The following is a 14985-nucleotide window of genomic DNA, read 5'->3' on the forward strand; positions in this document are numbered from 1 at the left end:
GACCTTTGGGTGGGTCTTTGTGCAGATGATACTGAGAGCTTATTCTGAATGGCTTCTTCTTAATTACTTTTAAACAACCCTTTCAGTGTATTTAGTCAGATACATTAACATTATGCCCTTTTGATGTGCGGAGTAGCTAAGACTATAATTTTCAAATAAATTCTAGTGAGAGTGTTGTACTTGAAACCTAATTTGCATCAATCTTTGAAGATTTATGTTTCAGGAGCTTTGACTAAAGAACAACTGTCTTTATTCTATAATGAGAACTAAATGCTCAAGCAACATGTAAGAGTTTGAGCAAACTGCCCCCGCCCCGTAGTGCTGGGTGGCTGCAGCTGTAACTGGAGTCAGCACTTACCTCTCCCAGTATGCTTGTGCTGATCTGCTCAAAGTGGTTCGTCCAACAGTTTGTCAGTAGTCTGTTGGACAAAGTCATAAAACATTGATTGAAGGTTGCTAGAATGCAATATATTCTTATTAATATTAAGTAAGCACATATTGAATGCTTACTGTATGATGGAATTGTCCCTCAGCCTCACATGAATATTATTTCTCTTGAAACCTCACATATTTCCTTGTTATTCTCACTTTACAGATAAGGAGACTGAGAATAAGGTCTTCTCTCTTTTGGGGGGAGCTCATTATTAATGATGGGCAGTTGTAAGGAAAAAGATATTGATTCATCATGAGAAAACATTTTTGTGAGAGTCAGCAATGAAGAAGATGAACACTGAAGAAGGTGATCATTGTTCGAGTGAGACAAGCCCTGGGTTGTGCGGAGTCAGCATCCCTGTCCTAGACACGGCACGTGTAGAGCTGCGTGGTGGGTGAGGCGGCGCGGCCGTGCAGGGAAAGCGGATGCTGGGGCCTTAGGCTGTGCTCAGGCCTGGTTGGGCTTTCTCCTAAGGGGAGTGAACCATCATTGACAGATTTTAAGTAGGAGAGTGGGGTGCTCTCATATTTCATATTTGTCTTCTAGAATGTTTGGAAACATTTAGAAGGCTTGGCAGGAGATGATGTGATGAGTCAGAGTAGGGTGGCTGCGAGGTGTAGCAGTGTCCAATTTTCAAGTGGTTTTCAGGCCCAGGCTTGTGGCTTAGTAGCCGTGTCAGTTTGAATGACTCACTCAAGGAAGTGAAACAATTTATCTAATCAATTGAAGCAGTGATGTACCCAATTCCCAGGACTATTGTGGAGATCCAGTGAGATACACTGTGCAGTGTGCAGCGTGGTCTCCAGCAGAGAGTCAGTGCTGAGTGAGTGCCAGTGAGTATCTGGTAGGTCAGTTGAGGGTAGTGGGACTCGGTGTCTGAGGATATCTGGTCCCTGAAGGAGGGGTCCATTCACATCTGTGAGTGATGGGCCTGAGTTGGGAGACGCAGGGAGACCTTACCCTCCGACCAGGGGCCCTGGTAAGGACGGCTATGGGAGGAACACCGTGAAGTCAGCTCTTTGCATGTGGAGTTGGAGCTGCCTTTGAGACAACTAACTGCAGTGTCACGAGCTTAAAGAGGAGATCTGGGCCCAGGTTGTGCATTTTCCTAAAATCTCAACTCCTAAGGACGCCGAAGTATTGATCACTGAACGTGAAGTCATACTTTAAAGGACAAACGAATAGTAGTATTATCTCTGTCATCAAAGCTCACGTCTATTTATTCATCACTCACTTTGCTAATTGGGTACTTACAGAGCTCACGTCACCGTCCTCCCGTGGGCTCAGGCTCCACAGAAAAGAGCTGGTGAGACTCCCTCTTTTCTAGAATAAGACACATTTAGCTTGTAGACTTCTGTACCTCGCCAGACTTAGGAAATTAGTTTGTTGGTTTAATTTTATTTTCTGTTGGCCATGTCCTGACAGGAGAGAAATTTTACCTCATGGTCATGTTTCAATTAGCTGTTACTGAGAATTGCTGATCTGATACATAGTGTTTGTATTTTATTAACTTTGTAGAGTAGTTATCATTTTTCTGTCTTTGCCCTTTAATTTTGTTTGCCCCTTCAGTGTTCTATTCTTTTTGGGCCTTATTTTTTTTTAATTAAAAAATGTCTGTTAGCAGTTAAGAAAAAAAAAGCAAAGAAAAAATGCACATGAGAACTAAATTTAGAAAATGTCTAGTGTGTTTTCTGTCTCGGCAATGGAGGGTACTAGAAACTCCTGAAAACCTTCATTACACAAGTTCCTTAAAATGCTGATTGAGAAATAACACCTTCCTTCCTCATCTTTCAAGCTGCACAACTCATTGTCAAGAAAGTGAGGGAAAATTCTCAGAAGCCAAGACAAACGAGAAAGCAGAGTTTCTGAGAGATACATGAGTGTTAGAAGCCGTGGTGTGCTGGTTGGCTCCTGAACTGATTTTCAGTTGCCTTGACAGGAGGGAAGGATGTGAGCCCCAGACCTCTCACACTAGGAGTTGGATGGGTGATCATATAATGGGCCAAGTCCATCCTGAGAATCTTGCTTTACTAAAGGGTGAAATAGGAAAAAAAAATTCCTCAAGACAAGAAAGTAAGAAAAGTCAATTTTGTTGGAAGAGGGGAAAAATAACAAATCCAAAGTAAGGATATAGTTTAAAGCTGTTCTGGCATGAGAGTGACCACAAACTCCTGGCAGAAAAGCACAGCTACTCCTTGATTGATAAGTTGTGTTTTGAATGAATCAGTGAACAGCTATTCCGAAAAAGGCCTCCAGAGTCTTGTGGATCAAGATACTGGACAGCAAACACCTCTCTTCCAAGGTCTCATTCAAATAACCAGAAAGGTTTTAAAGGAAACTAACAATAATCTGAGTTGTATTTATTGACATTACTATATGCTAAGAATTCAGAGGTGACTATGGAGTTGTCTCCTCTTTTATGGACCTTATTTTCTCTTTGGGGAGAAAAATGACATAGTTGGGTATCTTGGTGGAGGGAGGTGTTAGTCTGTTGCAATTAGCCAGGAGAGGAGATTAAGAAAACAGTGAAAGATGGGTGAACTTTTTAGCTGAGGACAGTCTTGTTCACTTGGCTTTTAATTGCAGGCTCAATGAGCTGTCACTGGAGGGAATAGATCTTACGGAGGATGGACTTAGCTCAGGCCTCTTTTGAATGGACAAGTGAACCTGGAAAAAGACAGTCAAATCTGTGCAGACATTAAAGTTCACTTGAACGTGCTGCATCCCTGAGCCAAAGATAGGACAAATATGCAGCAATTCTTGAGGACAGAAGAGTGGTTTTTAAGGTTCTCCAAGAATGAATCCCATGGAACCGAGATGGCCAGTTGTCAAACTGAGACTTTGTTCTTTGGACGGTGTACCCAGCAAGGGTATTGGCCTTTTATATGTTTCCATTTGTCTTTAATACATGTCTGTTGATGAGGACATGGGCACAAATATTTGACACCTTGTCGAGGCGATTTTGGATACCTGCCTAGAAGCACGGGCACAGTTGTGGCTGCTTCATACATCTTGCATCCCATCCCTTTCCCTGGCTCCGTGATCATGGCAGAGTGGTTCCTTGTTGACCTGTCCGTTTCCTCTGTGACATCATAACCCATGAAAAGACCGGAGCATATTAACTTGGCTTTGTTAAAGTCAAAGAAACAGATCAAATATGGAGTCAGATTTGTTCTTTCCTATTTCAGTAGTACCATGGAGATGGCAGTTTGGGCAGCTTTTTGTAGTGTCCTGGAGGCTTTCTCTCTCAGCTTCTGGGTGCCTCTATTGAAAACCCTTCATTGCTGTCTGGCCTGCTGGTAATGCACACTGCCTGTTTTGCCCTGAAGATGTGTTCTGTTTATAAACTCAACTCTACTCCTTGGAAAACAACTCAAGAAAAACTCAGTTGGTTTTCCACCAGCCATGGGCAGGGGTGAGGTAAACCGTGTTATTATTTCATAAAATAATAGTAATAATAGTAATAGTCATAGTAGTAGTACTTGTAGTAATAGTAATAATAATAATAATAATAATAATAATAACAATAATAATAATAATAATATTAATAGAAGTCTTAAAACAGGACAGAGCACATTGGAGAGAGTCAAAAAATGCTTTCTGGCTTAAATCAAAAGTGATGACTAGTGATTCCATGGCTGCTGTATTTGCTAAGCTAATTAATCCTTTGCTCCATTACACATTTCTTTTATCTGAAAAAGAAATACAAGGAAATGGTTTAAAAAAAACTCAAACAGAGCACAAAAATACACAAGTGAAAGAAGTTTTCCCTCATCCTCTGTTCTTTCAGCCCTCTCTGGAGATGCCTCTGTTTACTATCCTTTGGGTGCTTTTCCAGATATGCTTTGCACATTCCCACCTATGTATGTAAATTCCTTTAAAATTTTAGTTATTTTTAACTTAAAGAGATTTAAATCCTCAAGTGGCTTCTGGCCGGGTAATATAACAGAACAAATCTGACTCCATATTAGATTTGTTCCTTTGAATTTAACCCTGTGCTCTGTCACCTAGGCTTCATCTTGCTTGTAAAACAATGTTGCCTAGAGCCTGAAATAAACAGGAGACCCTATTCTGAAGGCTCTGACCTTTAAGGATATTTAACACTTTTTCATTCATTAAAAGATAACAAATTGCAGAATAGAAAATAACGTTTCTTTTGTTGGAGGTTTACAGGGATCTGACCCACGCAGATAGCTGCAAGAAGAAAGGATTCTAACAAGAAGGAATTCCTACACTAAGAAGTTTGCACTAACCAAGCACATAGGAAAGGAGCCTGAAATGTGACTTGGGGAGATGGTTTTCCAGGACATTAGTTTGCCATCTAGGTCTACAGAAACTTGCTATTCCATGCCCCAACATCTGGTCTCCCAACTTATTGGCCTGTCCTGCACTGAGGAGAATTAATTTGGACTTGGTAACACTCCTATCTACCTAGAAAGCTGGGCACTGGAGCTGAGTGTTATGGAAACAGGCCAGCCAAGAAAAAAGCACCAATCGGAGTGTTGGAGTACTCAGAATTATTATGCCGGTGGGCTCAGAGGGGCTTCGGCTCCGAAGTTTTGAGTACCTCCAAGACGTGCACATGAGGTTTTAAAGGCTTAATTACAAGTAAGGGGGGATTAGCCAATAAGGCTCAAAGAACAAAAAGCAAGGAATAAGTACACTGGAGCTTATCAATTTGTAACAGATCACATTACTGACACTTGTTGAGCTTGGAATTACGAGTTAGGTTGTCAGGCCAATAAACTGACACTAAACTTCAGATTTACGAGATAGCCCAGCAGAATTTAGATCAGTAAACTGACACTTATCACACTTAGATTTGTGACTTAGCTTGTTAGCCCAGCTGGACTTTTCCTTCACATGAGGACAGCTCTCCCACACCCAGGGAACTACTGTGAGCCCTTGATGTTTCCACTAGGGTGGGTATGGTTTACCCAGGAGGGATGGGGACTATGCACCAACACTCAGGCAGTCTGCTCTGTCTGGGGCTCTGATCTTGTACCATCCCGCTCCCCGCCAGCCCAACACCTGGGACAGTGGAGCTAAGGCAGAGATCCTGCCTGCCTGTTTCCCAGCGTGTAAAAGGGGAATATGTGCTCTTCCCAAGGTAGTTCTGAGCGACAACACCTGCGGGTGCTTGGTTCTCAGAGCAACAGAAAACCCAGCTCCGCGTGGGGGCAACGGGTGTGATCTCCCTAGGGTTTCTGCAGAAGCATCGGACGGAGGGTTGGATCACGGTGGTAAAATTGAGCTGCGGGGCTTGAAGGGTAACAGAAGGGTGCAGAGGCAGGTCTGCCGCCTAGGGGTGCCCCAGAGGTAAAGCTTTTTTTCTCCAACTCCGCTAAGACCCTCCCTTCTCCAGAGCCCTTCCTTCTCTCTGCTCATCCTGTCCATCTGTATCCCTCCAATTTTCCCGTCCTCTCCACCCGCTCCCATCTTCTCCCTCCCTCGCTGTCCCACCTTCTCTCACAGAACCCAGAGAGGCTCGCTGGCCCTCCTGCGCATGTGCAGTCAGTGCCAAGTGGTCCGCTGGTTGGGAGCTCCATATCCGAGCCGGGGATCGGGCCCAAAGGCTTCTCAACTACGTCGCCCGGTAGGCCTTTGGTTCCTGCCTGGGGCCGGGGCCTCTGACTGTGGAAGTGCAAGGTGGGGGGCTCCCAGGAAAGGGGTCAGGCGGCTGCGGGAGGGCGGTCCGCCTGTCACAGACCCCAAGGGCGCTAGTCAGCCCGTGTTCAGATGAATTGCTCAGGCCAGACCCCTCTGCCAGCGCCACCTGCCCCGGCGCCCCGGCCACAGTGTCCAGGGCCTGGTGTGCACCTGCCACCTCTCACCCAGCCGGGATCCCCTCAGTCCGCGGCTGGCGTCCCATTCCCCTCTCCCTCCCGCTAGTCCTCTCCTCCCGGGCTTCCTCTCCTCGTCCGCTGGCCCGTCCCCGCCCCTGGGCGGGCTGTGTCCCGGGCGGGCGGGGTCTGCGGACCCGGACGGGGGCGGGCGCCTGGGACTGGGGCTGGGGCTGTCCTCCGAGCGAGGCTGCAGCCCGCGTCCCCCTCCCCGCTTTCCCTGCCCCGCGACCCCGGGGCTGCCCTGCTCTCCCTTTCCCGCTCCCTGAGGACCAGCTCTGTGGCGTGGGCGCTGCTACCTGGGCTGAAAGCCTCCGGCTCTAACGCCCAGCTTCTCCTGGTGGAGTTGGGAAAAGGGAGCGTCACTGCTAAGCGAGGTTCTGTCTCCCCCCTCCATGTTTCTGCCGCAGGTAAGTACCTTGAACACTTTCAGGTGTTATGATGGAGGTGCTTGTTGATGTCACGTGTTTTTATAGTGAGAGGGATTGCAGTGGTGAAAGCAGGGCTTGGTTCTGTTAAAAATGTGCTGAAGGCATGAGGCTGTGACATCCTCTTTCCTTCCCTCTCCCAGGGTGAAAGGAGTGATCCTGGATTTTCAAAAGATAGTTACAGTCCCTAACTAGCCCAGCCCAGCTAGTGTGTGTTAAGAGGAACAGCACCACCAGAGGCCTTGGAGACCCAGGGATATTGCAGTCCTAAAGTGCTCCTGGCATAGTTTGGCTTGTTTAGGTTTTTTGTTTTTCTTAAATTGTGGGACAGACTAGTGTATAAACTGAAAAATAATTGTCAAGAAATAATTTTCATAGGACAGTTTTATTGTGATATAGTTCACACACCATGAATTCCATCCATTTAAATGGTACAATTCAGCAGCTTTTTGCATATTCACAGTGGTGCATGCATTATTATTCCAGAACGTTTTCATCACTTCAGAAAGAGCAGTGGAAATGAATGACCTATCCACCCCTCCCAAGTGGTGGTTCTAAAGAAATTTCTTGGCTATTCCTGACCATAAATTAACTTGTTATATTCCAAGAAAAATCTGGTAGGAATTCTAACCAGAATTGAAATGAATCTGTCTATCAAAACAGGAAGAATTTATACCTTTATGGCATAAACTTCTTCTACCCATGAATATATCTGGGACCCTATCTTTTCATCTGACCAGAGCCTGGCCCATGTGAAGTCCTCACTACTTTTTGGGCTTGTGAATGATGAGATTCTATACATCGTTAGTTGCAACTGTAGCCTTTCACAGAAGAGAAAAGTAACCTCAGTGAAGCAAGTGACTCTCTGATGGTCAGAAAGAGTGACAGCCAGTGCTGGAGTGATCCAGTGGACTTGGTGTTTGCAGCTAGATTTCTCGACCACCTACAGTTAAGGGGATTAGAGAGTTCTTTTATTTTTTCTTAATGGCATTGCATTTATTTTTACTTATTTTTTAAATTATTTTTTATTTAAGTGTATTCAATTTACAATGTTAGTTTCAAGTGTACAGCAGAGATTCAGTTATAAACATATGCATATGTATATATATATATGTTTTAGATTGTTTTTAGTATAAATCACTACAAGAAATTGAATATAGTTCCCTGTGTTATGTAGCAGGTCCTTGTCATTTATTTTATATTTACTAATTTGTATCTGTTAATCCCCCCTTTCCTGCCTGCTAAACACAGTTTGCTTTCTATGTCCATGAGTCCATTACTAGGAGCACCATTTTTCCTAGTAATATATGCTCTTTTGCTGCTTTCAGTTTCAGTAATTCCATCTTATCTGTGGGCGCTTTTCTTCTGGTGGCCTTAATGTGGTTTGCACACGTGGTAATAGAGATCTGTATTTGGGAGAACCCCAGGCCTCGTGTAGTCCCTGGTACAGAGTGCCCACTGAATTGATGCTTGAACTGGGAAAAAAGCACAGTAAATGTTGGAATTTCCACTATGGTTGAGAATTCTATAACCTCTTTTGACAAACTTAATATTGGCTGCACCCATTCTGGGTAATTTGGTGGAAATTCATGTTATGGTGGTGAAGAGACGGGGCCTTGTATGCTTCTTCTCTTTCTGTTTTCTAACACTCATTCTCCTGGGCCTTCCAGATCCTCCCCTAGAAGTGCCAGTTCTGGCTTGGTGCTGCGCTGAGGCAATATTTGTTAATAAGGCCCTTTCCTCATCTCTTCTGAGCCTCCGGTTCTTTCTCTGCACAATGAGGGCTTAGACTAGATAACTACTTTTCAGTTTCTTTTAAAGCCATGTTTCCTTTGAGAAACAGAAAATGCAAATCTGTCCTCTCAAACCAACCCTTTAGATTTTGAAAAGTCCTCCAAGGAGTGACATAGCTCTTTGTGGAAAATGAATGTGATTGTGATTCCAGGTGACACAGAAAAGACTATTCAGAGATTGATTGCAGGGAGAGGGCAGGAAAGGGGCAGTATGTCACACTTTCTAGTGTGAGCACTGGAGCAGGGGCTTGGATTTAAATACGGTGTCTGACGTGGCCTCTCTCTAATCTTGTAGAATGTGATAAACTACTCTACCTCAGTTTCTTGATGTGTCAAGTTGGGGTGATAATATTTTAAGGCTTTTGTGAAACATTATGCACATAAGCCATTTGTGTATGGGTAGAAACAAGACCTGCTAGGGATTCAGGGATTTGTTTAAAAAAAAAAATCTTGTCCATAGCACTCTGTCTGTGTGTATTTAGTAGTTCCTGAAGGGTGAGGGTGAGTCTAAAGTCCATCGTGGGACAGGTGGCCCATGATTCTCTGTGCCCCTGAATGCCCCCTCCTCCCCAGTCCTCTTCCCCAGTCCAGGATGAAGTTCCCTAGTAGATTTACTCAGAGGTCTTGTGAAAATGGCTATTCATTTTATTGTTTCACCAAGAAGGGCTGCCATCATGATCTCTGTGGTCAGGATTTGAAGGGCTGCCATCATGATATCTGGTAAGAATTCTATGGAATTGGTTGTTTCTATTTAATGAAAAGAAAAAAATTACAAATAGAAAATGAGAACAAGGATGGTCACATGGGCTCTTGGAAGTGGACACCATTAGAAGTTGGAGGGACTAGTGGGCTCAGTGGGAATGTTAACTGAGTGTATCTCATGGGCTGGGCATTGTCCTATTTGTACTGTGTGTTCCTTATTTGAGACAGTGAGCTCACCTAACCTCGAAAACCTCTTTAAAATATTAGACTTTTTATTTTGAGATGTAATGTAGATTCCCATGTGGTAGTAAGAGATAATATGGAGAGAGCCTATGGACTCTTTGCCCAGTTTTCCTTAATGGTTCCATCTTGCAATATTGGGGTACAATTCATTACTGACTCACTAACAATTTGAGGTTTGTGTTATTGCCCTCATTTCTATCCACGATTAAATTGGGGCTTAGAGAAGCACACAGGCCTGCCCAGGTCACCCACATTGTTAGTGCAGAGTCTGGTGAACGTGGGCTTGGGATTTCCAGGAAGCATCATTATGATGGTCTTTGGCAGGGAGCAGCATTCACTTTGCTTGTTTATTCATTCATTCAAAAAACATTTATTGAGTAAATTCTGTGGGTCAGATGCTTTCTTAGGGTTATCTGATTCTTCAGCAGTACTGAGAACCAGGTAATGTTTATATTTTTTAAACTGAGAAAATTAGCTCTGAGAGGTTATAACTCCCCCAAAGGAAGAATAGCTCATAAAGAGGGGATAGTACATTTGTACAGTCACCACTTTTTATGCAGGTGGTACCCTAGGCATTTTACATTTGCAAACATCCGTAATCCAGATATATTCTTGCAAGGCAAGGATATTTTTTAATTGATGTATAGTCAAGTTTACAATGTTGTGTCAATTGCAAGGTGTTTTTTGACTTTTGAATTAAAAAATACTTTTTCAGGAGGGAAATTAGGTGTATTTATTTGTTTGATTTTTTAAAATGAGGTACTGGGGTTTGAACCCAGGACCTCGTACATGCTAAGCATGTGCTCCACCAATGAACAGTACCCTCTACCCCAAGGCAAGTTTTCTTATCCATTACTATGAAGCTAAGAGGTTCAAATAAATTGAATAGAATTCCAGATCTTTTGATCCTACTGTGGTCCTTTTCTTTATATTCTGCTGAAGGGGTTTGGGGAAAGCATATCCTTTGTTCATTTCTTTATTCAGCATTTTTGAGTAGTGACTTTATATCAGAGCCTTGCTAGGTGCTTGGAAATATAAAATAAGAAATGACACTTCTCTGCAGGGGCAGGAAGCCTAGACCAAAAACTGGGTAATGTGATCCGAGCTACAGTAGCCATGTGCAGACTATGAGGACAAACTGTACCCCCGGATTTGCTTTGGCTTCCCTTGCCTTCTGTCTGGTACACACCAGGTCACCGCAACCCAGATGGGCCCATAGCACACAGCAGAGTATGTACCTCGATCTCCTCTCCTGTCTCGGCAGGGCCTGCAACATGAGCATCCCTGACTACGTGCAGTGTGCTGAGGACCACCAGACTCTTCCCGTTGTAGTCCAAACCATGGAGATCATCTCAGAGGAGAATTTCTTTTGCATCTATCAGCTACTCAACTCGGTGAGCCATATCAGCCCATGTGGCTCCCAGTGGACACTCTGTATCCACTACAGGCACCGCTATGTGCCCGAGAATGGGTGGAGCGTCTTTCAGAAACACTGCAAGGTCGTGGGCCTTGTCACCATTACCGACTGTCTCTCTGCCAAGGCCTTGGAGAAGCTCCACGTGCAGAGGAGCTGTATGGCACCTCGATAATGACTCTCAGCTCTTTGTCTTTGTACTGCATGTGGAGGAAGTCGAGCAGCCGCGCACCGACGTTGCCTTTAAATTTAGAGGACTACAGGGTGGTGGAGAAGAGGATCGAGGACTTCACTGAGTCACTCTTCATCTTGCTCAAGTCCAAGTGGCTGGATGGTGGCCCCAAGAATTCTGGGGACAAGATTCCCCTCCCCTGCATCCCGTTTGAGAAGGAGGACTTCATGGGACTGGACACAGACAGCAGGTAAGTTTACCTGGAGGCCAGTCCACCCTGGCTTTGTGCCGGATTGCTTCCCTACATCCAGAAAGGGATCAGCAAGGAAGAAGTCAATCTTGTAGCCAAGGGGGGATGGAGATGCAGCCCGCCGGTTTACAGACATTTCAAAGTGAATCTGCCTTTGTTTCAGAGAGATCCTTTTAGGGTTAGTGTGGACACTTACTCCCGCTTTACAGCCAGGAACATGCTGGGACCCCTGGAGTTGCTGTCCAATAAAGTAGCCAAAGCCACTGATGCTAGGAGCACTGGGGAGGAGGCTGGACTGAGCTGAGATGTGCTGTAGGTCAAATACACATCAGACACTGAGGCTTGTCTAGTAAAAGTATATAAACTATCTCTTTACTTCCTATATTGATTACATGTCAAAATGATAGTATTTTACATACAGTAGATTAAGTAAGATCTGTTCTTAAAATCAGTTTCTAGTATTTGTTTTTTGTTTGTTGGTTTGTTTCTTTGTTTACCATTTTAAACGTGGCAAATGGGAAACGTTATTTACATGGCTCTCATTTCATTTCTGTTGGGCAGCCTGTCCTGGGACAGTCTCATCCCTTTGCTTATAGATGAGATGCTGAACCCCGAGAGGCGGAACGAGGAGCTGGTTGAGCTGGGGCTGGAGCCGGTGTCTCCTGCCTCCCAGGCCCAGCACCTATTCTGCTCAGGCCCTCTCTTCTTGCCCGACAGCCTCCATGCCAAGTTAGGACATCAGAAACACCGCCGGGGACTTCCGAATGAACTCCTTATGCAGGGAAAGGCGTATCACGGTGTATGGGACAGAGCAGGGACATGTTCATTCTCACTTTTTCCCTGTGATTAAGTCAACGGCCCCACATTTCCTCGGAAGTACGGACGAGCTCTTCTGGGCTGCCTACCCCCCCCAACTTCAGCTGTTTCCCGGTGTATCTGTTGTGCTGTCCCTCAGGCAGAAGAGGGTGAGATGCCTTTTCCAAGACGTGGAAACCTTTGCTGGGGAGAGTGAGGGAAGCTGTGTTCCCCCGGCCTACGGCCTCTGTCCTTGAGTCTGGAGAGGGCTCATGGTGTTCCCACAGGTGACGGTCAGAGAACCTGGCACATGTTTCTGGGCCCGCTGTGAAGGAAGTGCTCTGTGACTCTTGAACTTAGCTAAGATCAGATCCTACTCTCTGGTTGTTGTTAAGTTGGAGGAGAAGATGCTAGAGAATTGATAAAAAGAATGTCTAGACCAGCCCTGTGAGTGAGAAGCACAGGGGACACGAGTCCCACCTGCGAGAGACAATGTAGCGGGCTCTGGATGAATTTTCTGTTCCTCCCAGACATACCTCTATGACTTAAGGAAGTGGAGAGGCATGCTGTAGCCATGATCTGTACTTGTCCTCTCAGGGCCCTGTGATCTACATGCCCGCACTCCCCATCTGCTTCTTAAGGTGAGCTGGCATGTATAGGAGCCTGGGCACTGCTGAGGGCATAGCTGCCAGCACCGTGCTACACCAAGTCTGGCTCCGTTCACCTCTCCTGTCAACACCTGCTGAGGCCCCAGGCATTAGTCAAGGTAGGTGCATTGGTGCAACATAAGCAGGGACCACTTCTCCCCCTGGACAGACTGGTGAGTGAGCAGTGGAAGACTGGAGCCCTGCCCCAGCCCCCACGCCAGTGCCTCCTCTTTTGTCATAGGAGGCACTGGTGATATTTTTGCTCAACAAATGCTTGTCTCTGAGTCTGCAGCCCCACCAGAGAATGCCAGATTGTTTTTGTCTTTTGAAGTCTGCCCTTGGGACTTGGCGGAGTATCCGGATGTGTAATTAGCCCACAGTGGTTGACACTGTCCCCATTGTTTACCCAGAACCTCGTGTACCAGGCATGGCTCCCAGTATCGAAATACAGCAGCGCATTAAACCTCCCTCCTTTTGGGTCTGTCTGTTCTGGTACCATAAGGGCTCAGCCAGCTTCTGAACGTCAGTGAGATAACGCGGCCAGTGAGCTCGGGTCAAGCACATTCTCCTCCAGTCACTTTTACCCCATTGTTGCTTTTAGTATTCCACAGTCATTAATTATTTAAACAATTCTTTGGTACAGGAGCAGAGCCTAATTCTCTCCTGCTACTCTTGGTGGAAGTGAGTAAAACGGTCCAGACTGAAATGCGACCACAATTTGTAGCTCAAAAGCTGCCTTGAAGCTTGTAGGTGGAATTTTGGTTAGGGGCGCTGACCACGTAGGGGTCCCCCGGCAGCGCCGCTCCCCTCAGGTCCCTGCTTTCCCTGGAGCAGGGGGTGAGGGTGGGTCTCACCATCCCCTCGTCCCTGGCCTCACACACTCACGTAAATTCTTGTACATGCTGTCAAAATCATTTTTGTTCTTGTGTGTTTCTAATTTTCTCTTGTTCCTCTTTTCCTTTTTCTTTATTCCTTTTTCATTTGTACTGCCCAGTGAGCATGTTGTTGCATCTGAAAATGTGGGCTGTGCACACCCTGCATTGGAAATAGCCAGATTGCACTCCATACTGTCTCCATCGCTTTAAAAAGCAAAATCTTAATATCTGTCTTGATCCATGTATTATCCTAGTCATTTTGTATTTTCTAATGTTTTGGAATATTTGCTTTGTTAGCACATTACCCACTGGTGTTAGATACCTGTTAAAATCCTTGCTTTGAGGGACCTGTTTGGTCCTCCTTTTATTTGGTGACAAATGCGCCCTTATTAAATTTGTTTGATTGTTTTGAAGAAGTAAGATGTGAATTGATTTAGTCGGCTGCTCAGGGATTCTTTTCATGGAGTATTTAAACTTGTAAGGTCAAACTCTGCAGCATTTTGCTCGATTCCTGCTTTTACACAAACGTGCTCGGCACGCGGTTCCTGGCTGTCGCTGTGTGACGTGCGTGACGGCGCTTCATGGCCGGCGGTCACTGGTGAGGAAGTGGCCGCCACGGAGGTGACAGCTGCAGGGGACGCTGTTGGAGGAAGCGGTCACCGTTTGGTTCTTTAATTTTTTTTTTTTTGCATTCAACTTCCCCGTGCCATTTACTTTACTTTGCCTTCATAAAGGGGCAGAATTGGGTCTAAAATCCATGACACTATTTGTTCCCTTTACGAGGCTGGTTTTTCTGGGTATCAGGACAACATGACCTTCTCCTAAGTAGCTGGCTCACCTGGATCTGTTGGACACAGGGACAGCTAAAAGGGCCGTAGCTTCCTCTCTGCTCCAGCCAGTGGGCATTCAGAGCTGGGTCTGTGGTTTGCCTCAGCAGCCGTGCAGACCTCCCTGCCCCGGCCTTTACTTTTAACCCATGTTGGCAGTAAAGAGTTGAATCCGTTTCTGTTGCAGCTGACATCCACCACTGACAGCCGTGTCGTTAGTTTGTGGTAGTCAGTCTCCAACACCCCAGACAACCGTGAAGGAAGATGATTTGGCCGACCTAGGACCCTGGATTCTCACCCTCACCATGGTTCATCTCACCCGGTGGAAGGGTGTGGCCACCACCATCATGCTGACCATGAGGCCTTGTTTCTCCTTTCATGCTCTGGTCCAAATGTGGACACTTCACTTTTCACTGAATTTGTCTCGCTTGAGACAGGCCAGAATATCTGAATGAGTCCATCACATTCTGGGTGGGGAAAAGAACAGAAGTAAGTGTCGCAAGTAGATGGAGTCTAGGCTGTCCGGGTTGGCAAATGCAGGCTGGGATCTGTGATGGCTGGGC

General features: G+C 45.6%; 1 protein-coding gene across 1 annotated transcript in view; it reads left to right on the plus strand.

Moving 5' to 3' along the window:
- Positions 1-11018: 11018 nt before the first annotated feature.
- LOC140694722 (trafficking protein particle complex subunit 9-like) overlaps positions 11019-14985 on the plus strand; it is a 103754-nt gene continuing 99787 nt past the window's right edge. The window contains exon 1 of the mRNA XM_072957833.1: positions 11019-11278. The gene's annotated coding sequence lies outside the window, so the exon portion shown is untranslated. The remainder of the gene's footprint in view (positions 11279-14985) is intronic.

This window comes from Vicugna pacos, unplaced genomic scaffold, assembly GCF_048564905.1.
Source record: "Vicugna pacos unplaced genomic scaffold, VicPac4 scaffold_103, whole genome shotgun sequence".
Taxonomy (NCBI): Eukaryota; Metazoa; Chordata; class Mammalia; order Artiodactyla; family Camelidae; genus Vicugna; species Vicugna pacos.